General features: G+C 41.5%; 1 long non-coding RNA gene across 1 annotated transcript in view; it reads right to left on the bottom strand.

The window, feature by feature from the left end:
* LOC115566852 (uncharacterized) overlaps nucleotides 1–21,704 on the bottom strand; it is a 57,514-nt gene extending 35,810 nt beyond the window's left edge. The window contains exons 1-2 of the long non-coding RNA XR_003981085.1: nucleotides 21,636–21,704; nucleotides 21,423–21,512 (exon numbers count right to left, since the gene is read on the bottom strand). This is a non-coding gene — a long non-coding RNA (uncharacterized LOC115566852). The remainder of the gene's footprint in view (nucleotides 1–21,422; nucleotides 21,513–21,635) is intronic.
* Between the last annotated feature and the right edge of the window lie 665 nt (nucleotides 21,705–22,369).

The following is a 22,369-nucleotide window of genomic DNA, read 5'->3' as shown; positions in this document are numbered from 1 at the left end:
CAGACTTGAAAAAAATACTCTATAAAAGTAAAAGTACTGACTTAATTACAGTAATTGCAGTAGCTGTAATTAGATACTTCCACCCAAGCTATTTTTCATCTTTTCAGTGGTGGTTCAGGTGACAAACTACTCACACTCACGATTGATTCATTTTGAATTTTTGGGGAAATCACAACATTCTTCTCATAAGTGACTCACAAAGTGAAAATGTGCATACAAATAGGTGGGGGGAAACACACTTATAGAATGGATTGGCAAAATGTGTCTTGGACTGGTTGACCAATCATCTACTACATTCTTAGAAGAATTTCATAATACAAAGAAGCGTGACTTGTGACTCCTTGTCACAAGTCACACTCCTTGTCTGTCTACGACTTCTGACCAGTTTTTACTAAGTGTGACTTTTTAGAGGTCAAAAGGCACCAATGCAAAGAAAATGGAGAGATTCCAGGAAACTGCAGCAGATGTGTGTGCAGGAGAATTACACTTTCTCTTGTGTCTGAACCCAACCATCATCTAATGATCCTTAGATACATTGTGTAAGCCACTGATCTGGATGCGAACCGGGAGCCTTTTCCCAAACAATCTATTCACATATTTACTTATTCAAAGGGTATTCAGAAGTTATAATGACTTTACTGGATAGTGGCGTTCCTGCGGCACTAACACACCGCAGCACAGAAGACCTCAAGTCCAACATTTAAAAAAGATGAAAAATAAACACACATTTCTGTTGTTACTTCAGAAAAACATAAAACAAAACACTTCTTAAGGAGACCGCACCACCCCTCCTCCTCCTCCACCTACTTACTACATGTTGAATCGTGTGTTACAGAACCCAAACACAGACATTCATTTACAAGAAAAGGTCACAGAAATTCACTATACACAGAGGAACACTTGCTTGCTAAATGTATTTGCTATCATTAATGTGTATATAACACAAAGACTTCAAAACAGATATCCACCCTCTCTCTCTCTCTCACACACACACGCACACAAGTGGCACACACACGCTCGAGGTTGATTAGCAGGGCTCCTGAGAGTGTGTGTCAGGTTTTAGTGGAAAATTACAGCTCTTTCAACAATTCCTCAGTCGGAATCCTATTCTAAAGTGGATTTTATCTGCAAATCACAATTATTTTGTTCATGCTCCGTTTTAATGGGCACACCCGCTGGGCTGAAGAAGACACTTCTCTATTCATAAATGTATTACTGCTGGGGAATCATTAACTTATTGTTAGCGGCGCGACTGATGGCTTATTGACATGACAACATTCAACCAGCACTTTTGTCTTTAAGCCGCGCATCCGTATCACTGAAACAATGTCATCTACCCCCATTTTCACCACTCCCCTCGTGTGTTTGAGCTTAGTGGAAGGCAGTGATCGGGTAGAAAAAAAGAAAAAAAGTACCGAGCAAGAGATAAGTGTAGGCTGGGTTTCTGGAAAGTCTGAGGAGGTTTTTTTCTTTATGACGAGGAATAAGAAAAGCAAAAAAAAAAAAAAGCACCGGATGCCACGGGGAAATGGGACACGAGGGTGTGAGATGATGTTAGGCAGAAATCACTTGTTTGCTGAAAATGACACACCACTTCTGCCGGCGTCAACACGAGAACGAATAGTGGCGGAAAACAGAGCAGAGGGGAGATAAATCGGGACGTGTGAATTATCTGAGGAGTGAAGCGCCGTCTGATATTTATGGCAGGAGATGCAGGAGAGTCATAGAGGGAGACAGTTTGCACAGATGGTGGCCATCCTGGGTCAACATTCACATAAAAAAAAAAAAAAAAAAAAAAAGGAACGAGCGTCTCCCTCTGTGTCCAGCTATCCCTCTCTGGGTGAATGCAGACGCAGATAAAAGGAGGGGGTGTAAAAGTGTTTAAGTAGGCAGAAGTTGTAAAGGAGAAAGAAAAAAAAAAAGCAGAATCGCTATTCACTGCTTGTGCAATCCTTTCTGCCTTGTTGAACTTTATTAAATTCTGTCGTCCTCTCCTTCCCGTCTGGCTCTCTTTGTCAGCTTCTCCTCATGCGTAACTCAGATTTTTTTTTTTTTTTTTTTTTTTTTTACAGAGGTGTTCTGGAGGGCATTCAGGCTGAAAGAATGTGTCGGTGATAATCATCCCACAGTGTACCAGTAAGAATCCCAGTGAGCTGAATCACTGTCAGAAATCAGGGGCGAGTGGGGTAACTAAGAGTCGACCGCTTATTGTTCAGAAAACGTCTGAGTTAGAGAGGGCTGTGTTCACACTGCACGTCTAGTGTGAACCGCTACTCACAGTACATGCAGATGTAACTAAGTGCATTTACTCAAATACTGTACTTTCATCCACTTTTGAGGTACTTGCACTTACACTTTTGGAGGCAACGTTGCACTTTTTTTGCCAAAGCAACCAATACTTAATTTATTTTTTTTTTATTTTTTTTTTTGGCAGTCAGATTAATAAATAGATTTCAAAAAAAAAAGATTCCAGTGATCAGAAATGTATGATTTACTTGTAATGATGATACTTAAGCATTTTAAATTTAATAAATTTTTTGAGGAAAAGGACAAAAAAAACACTGAAAATGCTGAATAACCCTAACCCAAATCCTATAAAGGATTGACCCATAATATACCATATAAACAGCACACACATGTAAATATGTGTATCATTTTACTTTTACATGTACTTCTGATATTGCCAGAATATGACTTTTGATACCAGACTTTACTTTTACCAAACTAATATATTAACACAAAATCTTTAGTTTTACTCAAGTATGACTTCTTGGTACTTTTCACAACACTGGTAAACGCTAAATAAAATAATCTAATTGGTGTTCGACACAACACCACACATAAGTCACCTGACCCAGGATCTGGCTCTGTGCCACATATCCACTGCAGAACTCCAGCCACAAAATATCAGAATGAACACACTTTCAGATAAATTGTGAACATAACTTCAGATAATGTCAGGCTGCTTATTTAAAAGTGAACTACAACACACGCGAACATGAAGTGGTGAACAAACGTGGTGTCAATTGATACACATCCAGACACTAACACAATCAAATATCCAAAGGTCACATCCCGGTCAGGGAATCTTGACAATAATCCTGTCTCCTATCCTGTCTATTAATGTAGTTACATTCTGGCAAAACTACGATGCCCCACAATTTTATTTCAGCCAAATCATTCTGTTGATATGCTGAAAACATATTTCTTTTTTAAAAGAAATTTTATTTACAAATTTGTGAAAATGTTTGACCCCCGACAGCAGTTGAGTTTAAATGTTGAAGAAGTCAAAAGCGACTTGAAGTGCAGGAGGGCTTGTGTTTACCTTATTAACATTCTATCAAAACCACAATCTTTCAGTCACCACAGTGCATTTGTCACCTGAACCCAACAACACGTATGACCGAGAATGCACTCCACTCACGGTGTCAAAGTCCTGCACCCAGCCTGACCCAAGTCCACTACACCACCTCGGTGTACATAACAGCTCATGTGGAAAAACCAGTAAACACAATCCAAGCTGCAAATATATTTCAGTTCAAACACATTTGACAAAAGCACAACATGAACACGTATTTCAGGAAACGGTGGTCAATCTCAAACATATTCATATGATAATATAAATTATCATAACACAGATCTGTAAGATTTAGACACAGCATATTAAGAGACAGTGGAATCATTTGGGTTGAATCAATCAGCGTGTCATTAAGGTATTACTCCTGTTGCCTTGGCGGTGCTCAGACTCCGCTCGGAGAGGTTCAGGATACCTGTGTGAATCACAGCTGCTCTGCCGTCTTTTTTTTTTTTTTTTTTTTCTTTCTTTCTTTCTAAGAGACAAGTTTGGTCTCGAAGTATGTCTGTAGTCTGGCCATTCATTACAGAGGCTATGAAAGCCAGCCTAATGGATATGAAAGCCCAATCAATTGTCCAGGAAAGGGAGATTAGGGAGGGATGAGTCACCATATTCCTGCTTCTTGACAACCATGTCATGCCTTGCAGCCTCTCCAGAGACGTCGCTGATTGATGCCTATCTTTCATCAGTCCGGCTTTAATCTGACGTTCCACGTGCTTTTATAATCATATCAGCAGAAAATCTATATCGCATCAGCCTCTCCCTCTCTCTCCCCCGGTCCCCACCTGCCGAGCCGAATATGCTTTTTCTTTTGTAAAAAAAACAAAAACAAAACAAAACTGACAAAGCTGACAGTAGTGAGAGGCACGTCTTTATCTATTGATCACATTCTGAAACAAGTAATAAAAAAATAAATAAAAAAACAAGAGAGGGTAGAGAGGAGAGGAGATGAAGACGAAGCGTAAGAAAAGGCTGTTCCGTAAAACAAACAGTGATTGTGAAGTGACATTCTGGGAAGAAGTGGCAGGCTCTCTCCTGGTGCCGGCCAAACAAACAAACAGAGGAGCGAGACAAAGTGCAATCACTGACCTTTGTTCAAAGAAGCCATCTAATCTGTTTCCACTTTACTTAATTAGAAAAAGCAGAGGGATTTTTAATGTGCACAGTGTTAATGGGAAACAGCTCACAGGTGCTAATTAAAAAGAAAAGAAAAAAAAAAAAGACGAAACACTGATCTCTTTGGTAACTTTGAGTCCATTAATCTATATATTCATCCATCATGAACTCGGCAAACTTATCTCTGATTGTACCCACGCTGCTTTTGAAAAGCCAAATCACAACTCAGATATTAAAAAAAATCTCATGTTTGCAAAAGTATTTACCCATAAATTAATGTTTTTGTTTTTTGTTTTTTTTACCGGATGTACGCATACTTTAAGTACGTACAATAAAATTCAGGGTCTGGTCTTTGTCAAACCTGAGAGCTCGGTAATTTAAACTCTTTTCTCTTTCCCCACTGAAGGCTACACAGCTCTACGCAGACAGTGATTAACCACTGCTTTACAGGTTCCACAGAAGTACCATGTGTGCCCTTGAGGTGGCAAATACATTCATTTCCTCTCTGACTTCGACTGCTAGAAGGAGCCGGCGAGGAGCTGCCAGAACGGTGTTTCGTGTCATGTAATCCCACAAGTGTTTGATGGACGGCAACGTTAACGCTGACTACAACTCATGAGGATGCCACAAACTTATGCAAAAAAATCAGAGTAATTATGATGATGTTATTAATATTAATTCCAAAACTGGTTTGTAAGCCGTTAGCTAACAAGTGTGTCTTGATATCGTTAAATCTATCAAATATATCACCCTCTACTGAGAATGTGCCTGATGATTGTTCAAATGCTGCTCTCTCAATCGCTTTTGCAGGATTATGGATTAAAACCACGTTGCTCACAGCATCAAACTTGATCTGTAAAATATATTTAGATGCCTTTTGCTTACAGTTACTCATTACTGCATCATAATAATAACATAAATACAGTCGCTTAACATAAGACCCAAATAGTTACACCCTGGAAGCTCTGCAGTACTGCATTCAAGTACTTAAAGTACTTCCACTTTCAGTTACTTTATACATTAACGCCATTAAAGTCACATTCTGTACTAAATGCTTCACTTTATACTTATCCCACAGCAATAGTAATTTATTTTGCTTTTACGCATCAAGATTTAAACTACAATGCTTATAGTGATAAAATATAATGTGTTTAAATGGTAAGAAACTTTGCTCATCAGTAAAAATAATCAAATAACATGATGTCCAGTGCTCTAACAAAGACGGGTCTTGTCTTTCATGATGACTGCTTTTAATTGGATACTTTAACTGCATTTTGTGTGTACTTGGTGTAGACCTCGAGAACTTATTTCACCAGTCAGCTTTTTCACGTTGTTATACCAACGCATTCTACATGAGAACAGAGTTTTTTTATTTCTGTATATTTTTCCTGTTGCTAAGCGCCAGCTAATGGGGGAATTGACATGTGTCTATAAATCACAAAGGCATGGGCTCGACCTGCTCAGAATTACGAGTGTCACAAGACACCTTTTGCGGTGATTTGGTGCTAAAAAACTCAAACTGACCGGACTTCTCTTTGGTCTTCACGCTGATTTGAAGTGTGCAGAGGTCTGTTATAAAAACATGATGCCATGGACTAACATGAAGCAATCAGGATTTTGCACCATTTGAATCAGAACTGGTATTTGAGTTGTTTGGTCGCATGTCAATCAAATCTGGTCAGACCACGCCCACACGGTCCTGACTACCTGACTCTTTGATTGCTGATTATTGAGTTTTTATATTTTAGAAGAACAACTGAATCAACATTTTTCATATTTTTACTTGTAATTTGGCATTTTCTTCTTCTTTCTTTTACATTTTACACATAAAGCATCTGAACACAGGTGTGTCTTACTTCATTGCACAAAGTTATGATGTCAACTTCAAAAGAACAACACATCTAATCTACAGCTTTCGTTGTGGCTCTGCTGTCCTTGCCTCTTAAATAGCTCTCATATAATATGATACACTAAATTTGAATTTGAATCTTAATATTCCCTAAAGGATAAACGCAAACATTTTTTCGCTTCCTGTGTGATAAAGGGACCCGGTAGCTGATGAGCTCAACCTCCTGCTATGCACCCTTAACCACATTAAAGCCCCTCTCGTATGGGCAGTGTGTGGTCTGCCTCTCAGGGACGGCAGGGGACGCAGGAAACAAATTAGCTTTCTTGACCTTGGCCCAAGTTTCCTTTCCACCCTTCACCCCTCCTCCCCCCCGCCTGCCCTTCATCTGGCCACTTCAAGGGTCAGCTGGATGACAGCACGCCTCCGTTGTCCTCCGCGGTGGGGATATATTCAGATTAGGGGCTCATATAGGCCTGACGTGCATCGTGGGAAATGAGGTTTATGAGTTTAGTTTATACATGAGGTCAAGTGGATGTGGATGTGGATGTGGTTCGAAATGATTACCAGTTGGACAAACGTCAGGTTTATGAAAAAAAAAAAAAAAAAAAAGGGAGCAGTTTGGAGCCAGAAATCCAGGAAGGGTAGAAAACAAAACAAAAGAAAGAAGAAGAGGAGGTTAATCGTTTGTTTCAGGTCTCTGCAGTGAAACGAGCTCGGGAAAGGGTTAATGTGAGGCGCTAAATGAAGACAGCTAAATTTCAGCATGGGATGAAACAGTGAAATCGCTATTAAAAGGAACATTTCCTGACAACATGAAGCACTCACTCAGCCTTTTTCCACCCTCAGTCTCAAGGTCAAGATTGAAGTCTCACACACACACCGATAGAAACACACACACACACACACAGACTTCTACCCCCATGAATGAAAAGCAGGCTTTTCCAACATCTTAATAAGTTTAAAATCTCAAACAAAATGCAATCTTCACTGCCACGGCGGCCTAAAATGAGGGACCTTTGGCTATAGGAGTGCAAAGAAATCCTTTCAATGATAGATATTGGATTGTAACACCAACAGGCAAATCTAATTCTCCCAGTTCAGGCCAAAGCACGTCCATGTGCATCAGTGTTCAGCCCGAGAGCAAAAATAACCTGGGGTGTCCGGGGGAGGGAGGCAGCAGCACTATATTAATGCTCATGCTCTTCATTGATCTATGAGGACTCCTTAATCTTGTGGGCAGCTTCTTCCCTACGTATATTTCATAATGTGATACATCGTGCATCGATAACACTGGTAAGGGCCTATGCTTTCTCATGCTGGCTCACAGCGCTTATTGATCCCAGAGTGAAGTAAACATGTCTTTAACACACGGGCCCCGTCACTCCTCCTCGCAGATATAACAAAACCACCGAGCCACGGTCCTCGTTATTACGCGGTCTAACGATGACAGGGATCAATAGTTAACATGACAAGATATCATCTGCAAAGTTAATAACTGTCTGGATGGAGGGAGGGGAGGTTAAAACATTCACCTCCGTGCGGTTAAAGGAAAAACATGTTTACTGCTCACCCCCTTAAACTCTCAGCGCCGGGGATTATTTACTTGCCGTATGATTCAACTGGTGTTCTGGGAACAGATGACAAAAAAAATACATACAGTAAAGTGACTCAGGAGCACGGCTTTGGCAGCGGAACAAATTGACCATATCCCTATGACTAAATGGTGGCTTGAGCCAGAGCAATTTCCTCACTATTTTCTGCAGGCAGTCATGTAAAAATGATTATAGGTGTGAGCTCTGAGGAAGGTTCAGCCAATATGGGGTTTCGAGAGCTGAAGCTCCTGGATGCTGGCTGCCAACAGCTGTTTTCATTGTAAGCTCTTGGTGACACATTATGGACTGAGACCTGGACTGGTTACAGTACCTCTTTTTCAAATTCCCTATGTAGATAAAAAATCCTCATTGTTGATGGTCGAACTGTTTTTTCATTTATGAAGAGCTGATTTTCTTTTTTATATTCATATGAATTATAACATCAATATTTCATCAGTTACCAGTTTGTTACCTGACTTAGGTGATTGAGATTTGGCACTACTTTTGGTTGGTTGTTGCAATCAATGACTCCCCAAACTCTGTCCTTCAAAGGCTTGAAACTCAATGGCGGACCACGCCACACCTATACCCATTCAATTGCATTGTTTCTTTGCAAAATGGTACTTTGACCCCTACTTTCCTTAATTGACTGCCTTCCTATGCATAGCGTCACTCTGCCCATTGTGTTCATACTATTGAAATTAATTTTCTAATTTGGGATTGTACGTATTTTAAGACCATTTTTACCTCACAGGAATAAAACAGCATGCACAGTGATGTTCTTTTTACATTTTTTACTTTAATTTCCTTTTGTTAGAAACATCTAATGGGCCAAATCAAGTGTCATGTTGGGACAGGACCATGTATGGGCAGCTCTTCAAAGATATTGTTGTTTCGTATTGTGATTTGATGAATGAAGGTCCTTGACCAAAACACTGAATCTGTAATAAACTCAGTGTTGACAGTTTTTAAACCTTGTTTATATCACGTGCCATATTTTTCTTTTAAAGGAGGTCCAACTAAATGTAAGATAACAATAAACTTTAATATAGCCCTTTCCTCAACTAGGTTACAAAGTGCTAACGCCGAACACCTAAACAAAAATATAAAAACATTAACATGTTTTTCTTTGAAGGTGCACAGTGTAACTTTTTTTAGTAGCAGTTTTGGTTATGTAGTCCTTGAACTGTCGGACTTCTAGATGGGCAAGTGCTGTTTTTTCCTCTCACCCCCACCGTGACTCAACATTTTTTAATTAAAGTAATGGCTTTAAATCCATGTATCAGGAGTTGACCTCTTTGTTTGTTGGCCTGTGAAAAAAGTTGAATGGTGCGCCTCCAAGCAAGAGATAAAAGACCCATTACACCTTCACCAAACTCTTAAACTCTGTACTGAATCCAGATATAATAAAAAAAAAAATGTCAAATGCGACTGTCAAATCTGCAAGGAATATGAAATTAATAGCAGCCTATGTGTGAATGAAAAGACAACATCATAGAGTATTATTATCAGCCCAGTGTGTTTCTAGAGAAATGCAACAGTCTCAAATGTTTCATGTAAACTGGTGGGTATACTTTAGGCCACTAGCTGCTGATGACACTGACAAGTGTGTGTGTGTGTGTGTGTATGTGTGTGTGTGTGTGTGCGCCTGTGTGTGTTTGGATTCCTCTAAAGTGAGATCACATGGCCGGCAGTCTCAGCCCAGACAGTAGGAAGTGAAAGTGCCACAGCAGCCACAACACAGGTCAGATCTCAAACATGGTTTTCCGCTGTACAGTGCAATCGTTCTTCTCGTTTCACTCAGATAACTGCAGCAGATATATGGACACCAAGAACGCTTTTTAATGATGTAACAAGAGGAATTAGGAACTGTGAACGAGCATTTTTAGTCAAGATCCGGCGTGAGGGATGACAACAGGCAAGAGGAGCTTCCTAGAATAACCACAAGTTGTGTTCTTACATGAACAAAAATAGTGAGAAAAAAAATCACAATAAGGAGAAAAGTGACGCTCTTCTCAGTTGTTCAAAGCGCTACTTTATTATCGTTTTACTGATGGATTCATATTTTTCCCACCTGGTTTAGAATAACATAGTCCGTATCAAGGTATAACCCATGTCAGCTCAATTCATCAGCTAAGTTGGCTCTCATTTGTTGAGCATGTTTGTGTTATAAAAATACAAGAGCTCGTCGCTGTGCTCACTGTTGCATTAGAAGCCCTTATTATTTTTATTTTTTTCCTGCGGTTTAATGAGCTGAACCTTGGAAGTGCTCGGGAGAGAGAGAGAGAGAGAGAGAGCGAGAGAGAGAGAAAAAAAGGGACACACTACGGGTTACTCAGTTTGATTTTATTTTGTCATTGTGTCTGACATCGAGGGAGGGAGAGAGGAGCAAACATGAGGTTTGACAAAGACAGTGGCAGATGTGGAAGTGGGAAAAATAAAGCGAGGAAAAGGGGGATAGCTATTTGCGTGCAATGAAGAAAGACATAAAAAACAGCCTCGCACTGAGATAGTTGCTCTAAATGAAATACCTGGAGATTGCATGTTGCTTTGCATTTGCGGGGGCATTCAATTTTAATTAGGGTTTTGGAGACATCTTTTATCAGACTGTCACTAATCTCTCTCTCTCTCTCCCACCCCACTCCTCCTCCACCACCCCCACCCCACTCTCAAAGAAACACACACACAAGTGCACAAACACAAACGCATCCTCCTATCCCAACATTTAAAAATGCAAATACACAGCCAGGAAAAAAAAAAAAAAAAAAAAAAAATGAAGAGGAAAAAAAGATTTTATGGAATAGTACAACAATTGTCTGATACACACATCATCAGGATGCAATGAATTGGGGGACAAAAACCATCGTCCCATTTCATTTTGGAGAAAAAACCATTACCTCTACTTTTTAATTGCATTTTCTTTGGGGCAAAGGTGATAATTAATTTTGCTCAGGGAGGCACACATGAACCAGTAACAATAATATATATATATATATATATATATTAAAAAAAAAAAGTTAAATAGTATTCTTGCCCTCAGTCCCAGAATAACTATTTGAATTTCTTACATGGCAAGTCCATGAAAGCATTTTGTGGGATAAAAGAAAATATACATCATACTCAACGTGTGTTCATACACGTGTACTTGCTTATTTTGATCTTGAATAACATCACGATTTAAAACTGAAAGCAAGAGAAACTGGGAGAAAACACTGAGTTCCGTTTGGATTCATTGTAAATTTAAAGTCGGATGATTACAGTATTTCCTCCAAAACATCCAGAACATGAACAAAATCGTGTATATTTTCAGAAATGCCTAATTTTCCTCAGAGGATCCAATCAAAGCATCACTTTGTCTGCTGATAATTAAATTGACATCAGCTTAATCTGATAGATTCAAACATCGGTAGGATCTATCCCATAATACATTCCTTAACATTGTTATTTATCAAATACAAGCTCTGAACCTGAACTAAAGTAGATACTTTTTCAAAAAAAAGAAATTGTCAACGTAGCCGTAAAACAAAGGCAAGTTCCACCAATAAAATACCCCTCCTCCTCCTCCTCCTCCTCCTCCTCCACCCCCTGTTTCTATCTGTGTGTGGGGTAGTGGTTAGCCTGTCTCCCCCTCTTCATTCCCGGCCCTCTTCCATTGTTAGTCACCTTGTTTATTGGCTGGAGCAGCCGTGGCGTACTGGACATCATCTGAAACTACAAACGACAGGATGCAATAAGCTGGAGAATAGCAGCAATCTGAGGAAAGTTCTCCATTCACCAGCGCTCCCTAACTCTCTGTCTTCTTATCCTGGGCAGAAAATAAAAAAATCAATACGGGCTCACAGGGCTTGATAAAAGTGCTGGACAGGGAGAGAAGCAAACGCTGGATATAGTAAATTAAAGTGATCAAAATTTTCCAGTCGACTCAGCCCCACAGCCTACATAAACTAACAACCCTGCCTCCACAACTGTCCGTCATCCCCCCTCCACACACCGTCTTCATTCGCTCCCTCAACTTTATCCCGATTCCTTCCGTGCCATTCTCCTTTCTTGTTTTTGCTTTTCAATTGTACAATATTGATGTAAAATGTCAGATTATTAATGGACGTAACAATATAACGGTAACATCTTTCCCGGCAGTCGAAGCAAGTTCAAAAACCTGGGGTCCTGACAACAACGCAGCGCGGGAGGCAGAAACCAACTCAACAAATTACCCCATGTGCAGGCAACGCTGTGGCTGCAGGAGTCATTCATGCTGTTACTACACTAGAGAGTTTTGTGCTTTGCTCACTGAGCTGCAAAAAAGTAACTGCGCATATCCAACAACCTAACCTTAAACATGACCATATCCTTGCTAAAAAATGCTAAATACCGTAACACTTAACTGATTTTTTGGCTGCTGGGAGGCACAAAAAGCTGGACATACAACATTCACATGTAAGTTTGTTATGGCGAAAGCTTACGGCACGTTAGCAAAAATTTACCAAATTACACATCCAGAAGACACAGAACAACATAAGTCTTTCTTTGGTATTGTGTAATGCTCGGTTTTGGTCTCCACCACCTCCTGAGGGCGATGTTTGACTCTTTAGCTGCTAAACACTTCGCTATGTTTACCAGCTAATCAGTAAAATTTTCTGTCTGTCATTTGGTGCTTCAGATAATGACCAGTGGGTTTACATTTAGCCTTTTTGCTGCAAACAACTGCCTGCTTATGCTGGGAACGAGACTGGTGATAGATGAGACTCAACCAAACAGTAAAGATATGGGCAAGAAAACCAAAACAGTGAGCGTAAAGGAGCTAAAGTACAACAAGCTAATTAGCGCTATAGAAATGAAGGGAACAGCAGACACTGTTCACATTCTACGTTACGTAATGCCCATTTTTTTGTCATTGTTAGTACTAGAGCTGGGGAATAAAAAAATTTAAGGGTGTGTTGTGTCGCAATATTTATTTCGATATTTTGAAATGTACTTTAAAGAACTTAATAAAAGCTAAGATTGGATGACAAAATGCCTCGATATTGGTACTTGGTACAAAGTACCAAGTGGAACACAATGGTAAGTTCAGAAAATTACCTCACTTAATTACAACACAGTGCTTTTAAAACCAGGAAAAGACAACACCCTTGCCATATCACAAGACAATGTCCAAAATCTCGGAAGATATGTAATCTCATATCACGATATTGATATATAATGTATATATTACCAAACCAATGCAAAGTTACTGTAAGAAATAATAATCAGTGCAGCTGCAGGTATAAATCATTGAGGCAAATTAAACCCTATAGTCAAGACAACTGGCAGCCCCACGTTTACACCAGAGGTATTGCTAATGCTAGTGCTCCTTGAAATTAAGACCATAAATCCTGTTGCTTCTCATGAAAATTAGTGTGTTGCCTGCCTTCCTACCCTCCCCATCCCTGCAATACTAATGATGGATATTTTTAATTCTACCTTTTGCCCCTTCAACCTTCTGCCCCCTTTGCCGGAACACTTGAATCTTAAAGTAGCTTCCTTGTTTTCTTTTGTGTGGTGAAGCACGACAGCTGGCTTCCTATCAAAAAACGCCCCCGTGGCTCACGACGTTAGCTGTGGAGGGAGAAAGCCTCATTTGTAAATAATGTCTGAAAATAAATGTTATGATTTTATAACATTGCAGCCAGTAATTTGTGAATGGGCACAAAAGACGAGTTGAGAGATCATCACGGTTCCTGCCTTCACCTACGCTGTTAGGAGTACTTCCGACCACACATACATTAATTCAATTACAGTAATGCCGGCAGCAGCTGACTCACTCTGCTGCTAACACATTCACACACACACCCACACACCCACACACACACACACACACACCGTGCCAGCCCTGCACAGGGCCCCTTTGGCACCTTGTCCACCTAACAGTAAGAAGGGATTAATAGGGATTGGCCAATCCCGTCCAGTCTCATGGTGTGTGAGCTTTACCACAGAGCTAAGCTGATATGCCAGCTCAACACCGATAACTGCAATTTGATGGCTGTGCTGTGGTGAGAGGAAAAATGTGTCACGTCTCGTCTTATCACCATCTTGTTTTTACGTCAAGATTGTGACGTTAGTTGAGGGACTTTGGAGGATTTCCACTGAATTTACAGACATCCTTAACAACAATTCACTTGTATTGTCCTGTATTCATTGAGGGATGAGCTAAACTTAATACAATGAAAACTGTATTAAAACAATATTCTGGGGCTAAAGTGAGGACATCCCTACAAATACCAACTCTGACTGACTCGCAGGCTGCTTCACCTGACCTGCACGTTCTTGCGTACGTCCTCCTGTGTGAGCCAATGTGACCGTGGACGTGTGTGTGTGTGTGTGTGTGTGTGTGTGTGTGTCGGGGAATCAGCTCAAAAGAAACAAGCACCCACTCGGGCCAGCATTTTGCCGTGGCCTTACATCCTGTTGGCGCCGGTTCGACGGCAGACAGCCTTGGGACACTTAAATCCAGCTGTAACCCTGAGCAACACGCACATGTCCTGTTAGCTCACATCACAGCTTGACTTTCTAGGGGACCGGGGACCCACCACCGCCACCGGTCCCACCATTCTTCGATTCAAATAATGTGTGTGGAGCGACATAATACTAATGTAGCAAACACACAAGGAACAGTACAGGGTGAGGTTCCCTGATGTGCACACAAAAGTACTATTTATTTGTCTTAATTATTATTTTTGTCGCTTGTATTGGATATAAACAAAAACTGAACATTTTCCTGATCTTTTAATGAGTTTATTTGTGGTTTAAAGCAGGACAGGAAGCATGTGAAAGATGCAAGTCAACAGATTACAAGTCAAACGCACTAGTTCAAAGCAGGATTACCGCTGGGATCCTGTTTGTCTATGTGTCTTATTAATCTCGTGTTAGCCATGGAGATCCCGATGCTCAAACTCTGCCCCGTCCGTTTCTATATTTATCTATTTTAATCTCTTTATAAAGCAAAAGGCTTCCAATTACAAATGCCACCAGAGTCAATCCAATTGAAAAGCAGTTGGCAGTCCAGTGTTTAACACTTAAAACCTTATGGAAAGATTACAGAGTTGGGCCATCGCGTGCATATTCGAGACGCGATGACTTAGATGCATCACTCTGGAACTATTTGCCTAAGTGTATCTGTCAGCCAATTAATTGCAGGTCTTTACTGTATGCTGCAGTCAAGAGAATCAGCCCACAAAACCCTCCCCTGGAGCCAAGCAACAGAAACCTGTAACCATGCAGGAGTGTGAAGATTAGGATTACTGCGTTTAAGGATTAAAGGAGAAAAAAACAGCCTGCCCCAGCCTGCGCGGTAGATCGTGTTACGCTGTCAAATAAAAACATTTTTAAAAAATCATTTCCCAGGCGGCTCTTTAGGATCAATATGATCTTTCATATTTCTCACTTGTGACCCAACACATGAGCTGCGATCTTCTGTATGCACGGTCCGTGCCTCCGAAGCTTAGCTCATCCCCGCAAAGCATGATCGATGAGCACGTTGCCATGTAAACACACACATCCATACCTCCCCTATGCACTGCGCACACACGCGCGCACACAGAAACACACACACCAAGCTTGATTTTGAAGGGTCCTTAATCACAACTAAGCAATTGACTGATCAATGACAGATATGAGGAACAACTGTGGAATTCTAACAACAGCGCCGCTTTGGTTTTTATCAGTTTCTCTGCTTCGGCCCATTTTTATCACAGATTATATTTCTCTCTGTGTTAACAGGCTCCAAGCCCCACCGAGGTATTAATTAAAATCTAAATACTAAATATTGATTGATACGTTATCAGGGCATAGCAGTTGGTCCGCAGGCTATTGATCCAGCCTGTGATTTATTATCATATTTAAGAAAAATCATTTTGCGTGATTATACGGGGTAATGGATTTTTAGCGAGGGGTGTAATTCTCTTTTTTCTTTTCTTTCTTTTTTTTTTTGTATCACGTTTGTTATGTGGAAGGTGGAGCAGATTTCTCAATTGCATTCGGAGATCACTGATATCCTCGGCACTGCACACCCTCCCCCCCTCCACCACCGCCACCACCACCCCATTCAGCCCTGCGTGGCCTGTGAGGGGCTAAAGCTTGTGTAAGAGAACGATCCCCGCTCTTGTCATTGGGAATAATGGGTATTGGGATTACCTCTTTAATCACAACAAAGATTAACAGATGGTATGAGAACAGTTATTAGCAAACATCTTGCACTCATCAAATCAATAAGATGATTTGTAATCAGGCTGTCGGTGCGAGTGAAAAGGGAGCCGGGGCTGTTCCCAGTGAAAGATCCTGGCAATCAGAGGCTACTGTGTAGCAATTACCTCTCCACAAAATAGGTGCTCTTCCTCCACTGGCTGGCAGTCCTCCAAAACACACGCCAGACTGATAGCAACATAGGGCATTAACACGGCAAAACACAAAACACTGCATGGGTAACCTTGTACTTGATCAGGTGTTAGGTTGCTCTGTGATTTCATTTCACTTTGTGCCTTTTAATTTGGTGGATCTCGCCGTGTACATGAGGGAGAGGGAAGAAAAAAAAAAATCTAAATGTTTACACACGCTGTCTCTTACGACAAAAGGCCGTGTAGCTCATTAGCGGGTTACCATGAATAAGTCAGTGTAGGGACAAAGAGGGAACAGCATAGAAACTATACAGAGAGAGGGTTCACTGTGCAAATATTTCTCCCCGGAGACGCGGACAGAGAGAGGAAGAGAAAGGCTGAAGGACTGCAGACATACCGCTGCACCCGGTACTGTAAATGAAGGAATGTAAAAATCCGTGTGGAGCTAAAAGTCGACTCAACAGCAATCAACATCAAGCATTATTTTTCTACACAAATGCTCAAATTATTATTATTATTTTTTTTCCCCTGTCATATTGCATGTAGGCGTTGCTTACGATAAATATTCAACGCATATACGTTGCGGAGGCATTTGCAGGCTTTAATTTCATGTTCACTGGTTCTACGGAGAGAGAGCACGATGATAGCTGGGCGACAACACATGATCAGTCTCCTCTGTGTCTGTGTTTCTTCCAACATATATGTGTTTTTGCCACGTTAGATCCGGCTACTCCGGCATAATATTACAAAACAATAAGAAACAACATTTTTAAACATGCAGCACTGGGGAGAAAAATTTGCCTTGCAGAGGACCGACCTCTGTCGCTCTGAGAGTGCAACATAGGTAGAAGAGAATCTGCAAAAAAAAAAAAAATATCTGTTTTCTTTTTTTTTCTTTCTATCAACATAAAATTACTAGTTTTCTGTCTCTCTTAAGACTTCTGTTTCATGTTGTTTTGGATATTGAGTGGAAAAAAAAAGTAATCAAGGCCTAAAACCACTATTATCATCATCATCGTCATCATGCCAAAAGTGTATTACCGATTCTAAAAACCAAAAGTCACAATCGTCCATTTTTGTTTCGTTTAAGCCCAACAAAACACGTCTCTTACACTATCACCTCCAGCTTCATAAACCTGGCAGAAAGGTGCCAGTTTAACTCTGGTTCCCGCAGGCCTTCTGCAATCCACCTTACCTTGTTTGTATTGTTGCATATGTGTAGTGGGAACAGCGGGCCAAGCCTGACGCTCCAAAAAGGTATCACTGGCTGAAATCAAGCAGTCGCTTTGGGGGCGCCAATTCTGACCTTAGCGGGATGTGGCATTTTGTTGAACCTTGGCTGTCTCTTAATAAATATCTGACGAGCCTCGCGAACGCTGAACTTTTGTCTCGATCTCTTTCTCTCTCTTCATTTGTTTTTTCTCTCATTTCTGACGGCGCTAAAAACACACTCACAACACTCGTGCAGGCATGCCCGGCTGCTCACACACACACACACACAGACTCATGCTTCTAATGGCAATCTAATCGCTACAGAGGACATGCGACGGTAGCTACCTACCGCACATTTATCAGCATGCTAACTTTCACTGGTCTTGAATCACGATGCGACATATGCAATCTATCTCTGCTACATCTCCTGACACACACACACACACACACACACACACACCTCCACTGACAGTGTAGATATGCACTTACCAGGATTAAGCAAGGCAAATGGTGCCAAAACAATGGCAGTATGAAGTAACTGATGCTGATTAAAAATTCAAAGGCCTATTGAACAGACAACGTGGCACACATATCACCGGGCCACAGATCCCTGCGGCCCGCTGGTCATGCTGCTGGCTGCTTTCAGCCACACACGTACTCACTAACACGTCAGGAAGTCCATGCAAATGCTGGTACGCTCCTCTGACCCACAGTTACACCGACGGGCGGAATCTAAGGCCGCTCTGAAGCACACTTCACCTGTGCTTTATACGCACTTGCAATCACATAACTGCAGGCAGAGACGCATAGGCACCTCTCCCCTCCCACACACACAAACACACACACACACACACACATACAGTCACTTGTCGAGAGGCTAATATCTTCCCAAGGTCAAACCTGACAAGGAATTCCAATGAGATTAAGTGTCATCAGTGCGACTTTAGCCCCTTTCTGCTCATTGTTCTTGGAAATGGCATTAGAGCTGCAGATGACCGAGGCCTCGGAGCAGTAAAACCTCTTCCCTTCCTGTGAGGGGGCCAAGTTGATACATGAGATATTTGATCCAGGCCCTGCGATTCCGACACCAGAATGTAACAATGTTCTTACATTATATCTGTATCTAGGAGGGTTAGGCCGGTCAGTGGTCAGTAGTGTCAGATATCAGCGTCAGTGTGAGTCACTTCTGACTGCGCAGTATCTGATTGTTTTTTTTTATTTGTGCTTCAGTTGTTTAAAATATCTTTTTATCAGCGGATTCTTTATTCATGACTCCCAGGGTTTGTCTGCCATAGATTAAGAGGGTCATTCTTTATTCAAGAGCTGCAAACGCTGTAACAATTTGGGTATTTTGGGTCATGAAAAACAGCATTCCGGGCTACAAAACCAATGATTTCGCTGCACTGCGTGTACAGTGAATGTGCTTATTTCCACACGTAGGCAGATCTCCACATATTTCCCTGCATATGAGGCGGCGTCTCATCTCGGCACATAATCGCAGGGTGTTTTGTTTGTGGACTCTTCTCGTGAAGCACCAGCCTTGTCAAGTGTTGTCAGCCAGCATTTGCCGCGCCGCCTTTCACACTGAATTTGACACATAGTCCTTGGTGGCGGCAATGAGCATTTTTTGTCATCTCCTCTCGAGTGCCAACTCGACGTCCAATTACGGCCCCGCGACTAATTTAATTACAGTAGCAGAAGAAATTGGTTTGATTCAATTCATTTCAATTAGGCCTGATTGGAGCAGTCGGATCAAATTTTACTCATCTCAGGTACGAGCCGCCTGTCACATTTTATCTCAGCCTGCCTCATTTGAAGCGAGATAAGCAGGCCATGATATGATAACCGGCAAAAGTATATGTATAAAAAAAATCAAAAGTTCACAAATCACGTGGGTTCAGATTCCTCCTGAACCTCCGACTCGGTGACAAATGTGAGAGCAAAACACTCCACTTTCAGCGCAGGATCACAGCCAGTTGCCACTTAGCAGCGTCCCAGCTACAATGGTCATTACTTATGCATGATGTCCACAATTATGTATCAAATTGTGTGTGCATGTGTGCGCGTGTGTTTTACATATCCAACTAATGGATGTGTAGTGCGGAGCAAAGCTAGAAAAACATGTCGGGAAAAGGAAAAAAAAAAACATACGCTGTTATATCGCGTCATTCAGACGAGCAGCTGCTGTAGTGTCTGATAATACGACGCACACTCAGAGTGGCTCCCTCCTCAATAGTCTGCAGAGAAGACTCTTAAAGGTGCACTATGTAGTTTTTGGGGAAAGGAAAACTGAATCCGGGGAGAAAACCTTGTTTATACCCAAACAAACTGAACAAACAAACTCTCTACAGTTGCGCGACTGAATAAACAAAGCGACCTTAAAGGACAACACTCACACTGTTTGACTTTGTTTGTATTTGGCGGACCCCGCCACCGTTCCAGCTTCAAACAGTGTTCTGGGGACCTTATTTTTCCTCTGAGAAGCGCTCGTTCATTCACTTATTGAAAACAAAAAAACCAAAAACTCTGAGTTTGTATTATTGCCTCATTTGTATTGTCTGTAAAACTACGTTGTGCCCCTTTAATATACGACCCAACAATAGGAAGTAACATTGATCCTTGAGTGAAAACAAGTGTGCTGATCTTATTGTAAATGGTAAAATAATACTTTCTACGGCTTAAACAAGGCCGAATATGTGAACGCTGAGTTACATGTTTTATATAGCGCCCTTATTTCACCGTCCTTTTACTCCCCTTTTTTTTCTCTTTTCTCAGTTGTTCTTTTCAGTCACAGTTCCTAATTGTTGGTCTTACTCATTGTTACAATCACTGTCTGCAGCGGCTGCTCGTCTACGGCGGGATTTATTGTTTAGTTTTAATGTCTGTTTGAAAGTGTTGTATCATGTGTTTTATTCCTCAAAAGCCTCACCAGGGACGAGGACTGCAAATTAGCCACAGCTAGAAGTCCTACAAACATGCCATCGGTTGCATTTCAATTAGATGCAACAATGCCTTCATGTATTGTCCCCTTGACAAATCAACTGCAAGAATATATAAATAGATGAAGGAATAAAGGTAAAGCCATAGACTCAGTTTAAGAATAGATAATTATAGAAATACTGTAGTAAAAGACGACCACAAGAAACTGACAAAGAAATGTGATCACTTTAAAATGCTTATCTAAACGTAGACTTTTATAAAACAGGAGCCTTCGGATGCTAACATAACACTTTGCACGTGGCACCACGATCTTTGTAATAACAGCTACTGAATGCAAATAGTGTGGCGTCGGGCAAAAAGTTCAATTAATTAATGTGACAAATATTTATGGGAATATTATGAATATCGATTACAGTAGAATACAAAGGTATGTGATCATTTTAAACTGTATCACCTCTGACAAAGTTAGAGTCTCTATAGGAAAATGTTACAGCGATACAAATGTTGCTAAGGACATCAAATAAAATAAATATATAATAAAGTCACTATAAACCAAATATGTAGTCCCAGTCTCGCGGGAATATTTGACCTGTCCTCAGGGAGACTGTTCCCATCATCAACCAATGGCAGGATAAAGTTATACATCGTCTCTGATTGGTGCAGATAGAAGCCCCAGCAGTATGCCATAAGCTGCCATAGGCTGATACAGTAGCCTGCGGTGTGTGTGTATATGTGTGTAAATGCGTCTTGGCACCAGTTGCGGCGGCGCAAAGACGTCTGATTGGACGCTGGCGCGGGTGGTGGGTGGGGGGGACGCGGTTCTTCAGACTGCGTTGAGTTAGCGGTGTGATCACATGCTCCACGATCCACACAAGGTATACAAAATATCAATCCCCTCACAGCCCCGCGCCGACACACAAATCCAACGGCCGAGATCTTATTTTACGCAGCGACACACTGACGGATAAATTCAAACTGCGGGCGTCATTTACCTCTTGGCGTCTCTCCCTCCTCGCGGTCGGTCCGGGGCCTCCCCCCTTCACGGTATCCGCAGTGAAAGAGACAGACAACCTCACGGCAGACTGCAGAGTGTGAGAGAAAAGTCAGCCGGTGCACTTCATGATGCAGAGAGAGGGCCGCTGCTGGAGCCAGCTAGACCCCTTTTTCTTCTTCTTCTTTTCCTTTTTTTTTTTTTTTTTTCTTACCTTGCGACACAGATCCAGAAGGGGTTGAAAATGGGTAAAAATGGTTGTTTGGGTGATTACACGTTTCTTCTCTCCCTCCCTCCCTCCCTCCCTCCCTTCCTCGCCCCCCTCACCACCACCTCCTCCTCTTCCTCTCCTCCACCAGCAGCTCTCTCTCTCTCTCTGTGTGTGTGTGGGTGAATGGGGGAGAGTGGCCCTGTTCTGTTCTAACAGCCGCTGTGGGGCTCCAGCTATGCAGCAAAACAGAACCCGCCGTCCCTCTAAGGTTAGAGGAAGACACCTCTGAGGCGCGTCCGGTGTCAGCCGTGTCACAAAACGAACGCCCTTTATTATTATTTTTTTTATTTATTATGTTTAATTAAGAAGCTATTTATTTTACTGTTACGTGACTGAATGCATTGATTTTTTTAATTGTAATTTCATCCATATACTTTAATAACAATTATGAAAAAATGATGGGATGGAATCACGCGAATCGCAGGTCACGTGGAGCCTCAAATCACACAGAGGGCCCCCTCAAAATCACCAGTAATGTCAAATTAATTACTTTTTCCCAGAAGTCCAAGCAGTTCGGGGATCCTTGATCACACTGGATCTCCCTCTCCCCTCCCCTTGTTTCTCTATGTGGTGTGTGTGTGTGCGTGTGTGCGTGGTGTACAGGATTAAATGGCATCTCGTCCTAAATGGCACCTTGCCTCGTTTCCCCTCTCCTTTCATCATCAGCAAAATAAAGA

Source organism: Sparus aurata, chromosome 17, assembly GCF_900880675.1.
Source record: "Sparus aurata chromosome 17, fSpaAur1.1, whole genome shotgun sequence".
NCBI classification, from domain to species: Eukaryota; Metazoa; Chordata; class Actinopteri; order Spariformes; family Sparidae; genus Sparus; species Sparus aurata.
Note: the sequence above shows the minus strand (reverse complement) of the source record. Positions and strands in the feature narration are given on the sequence as shown.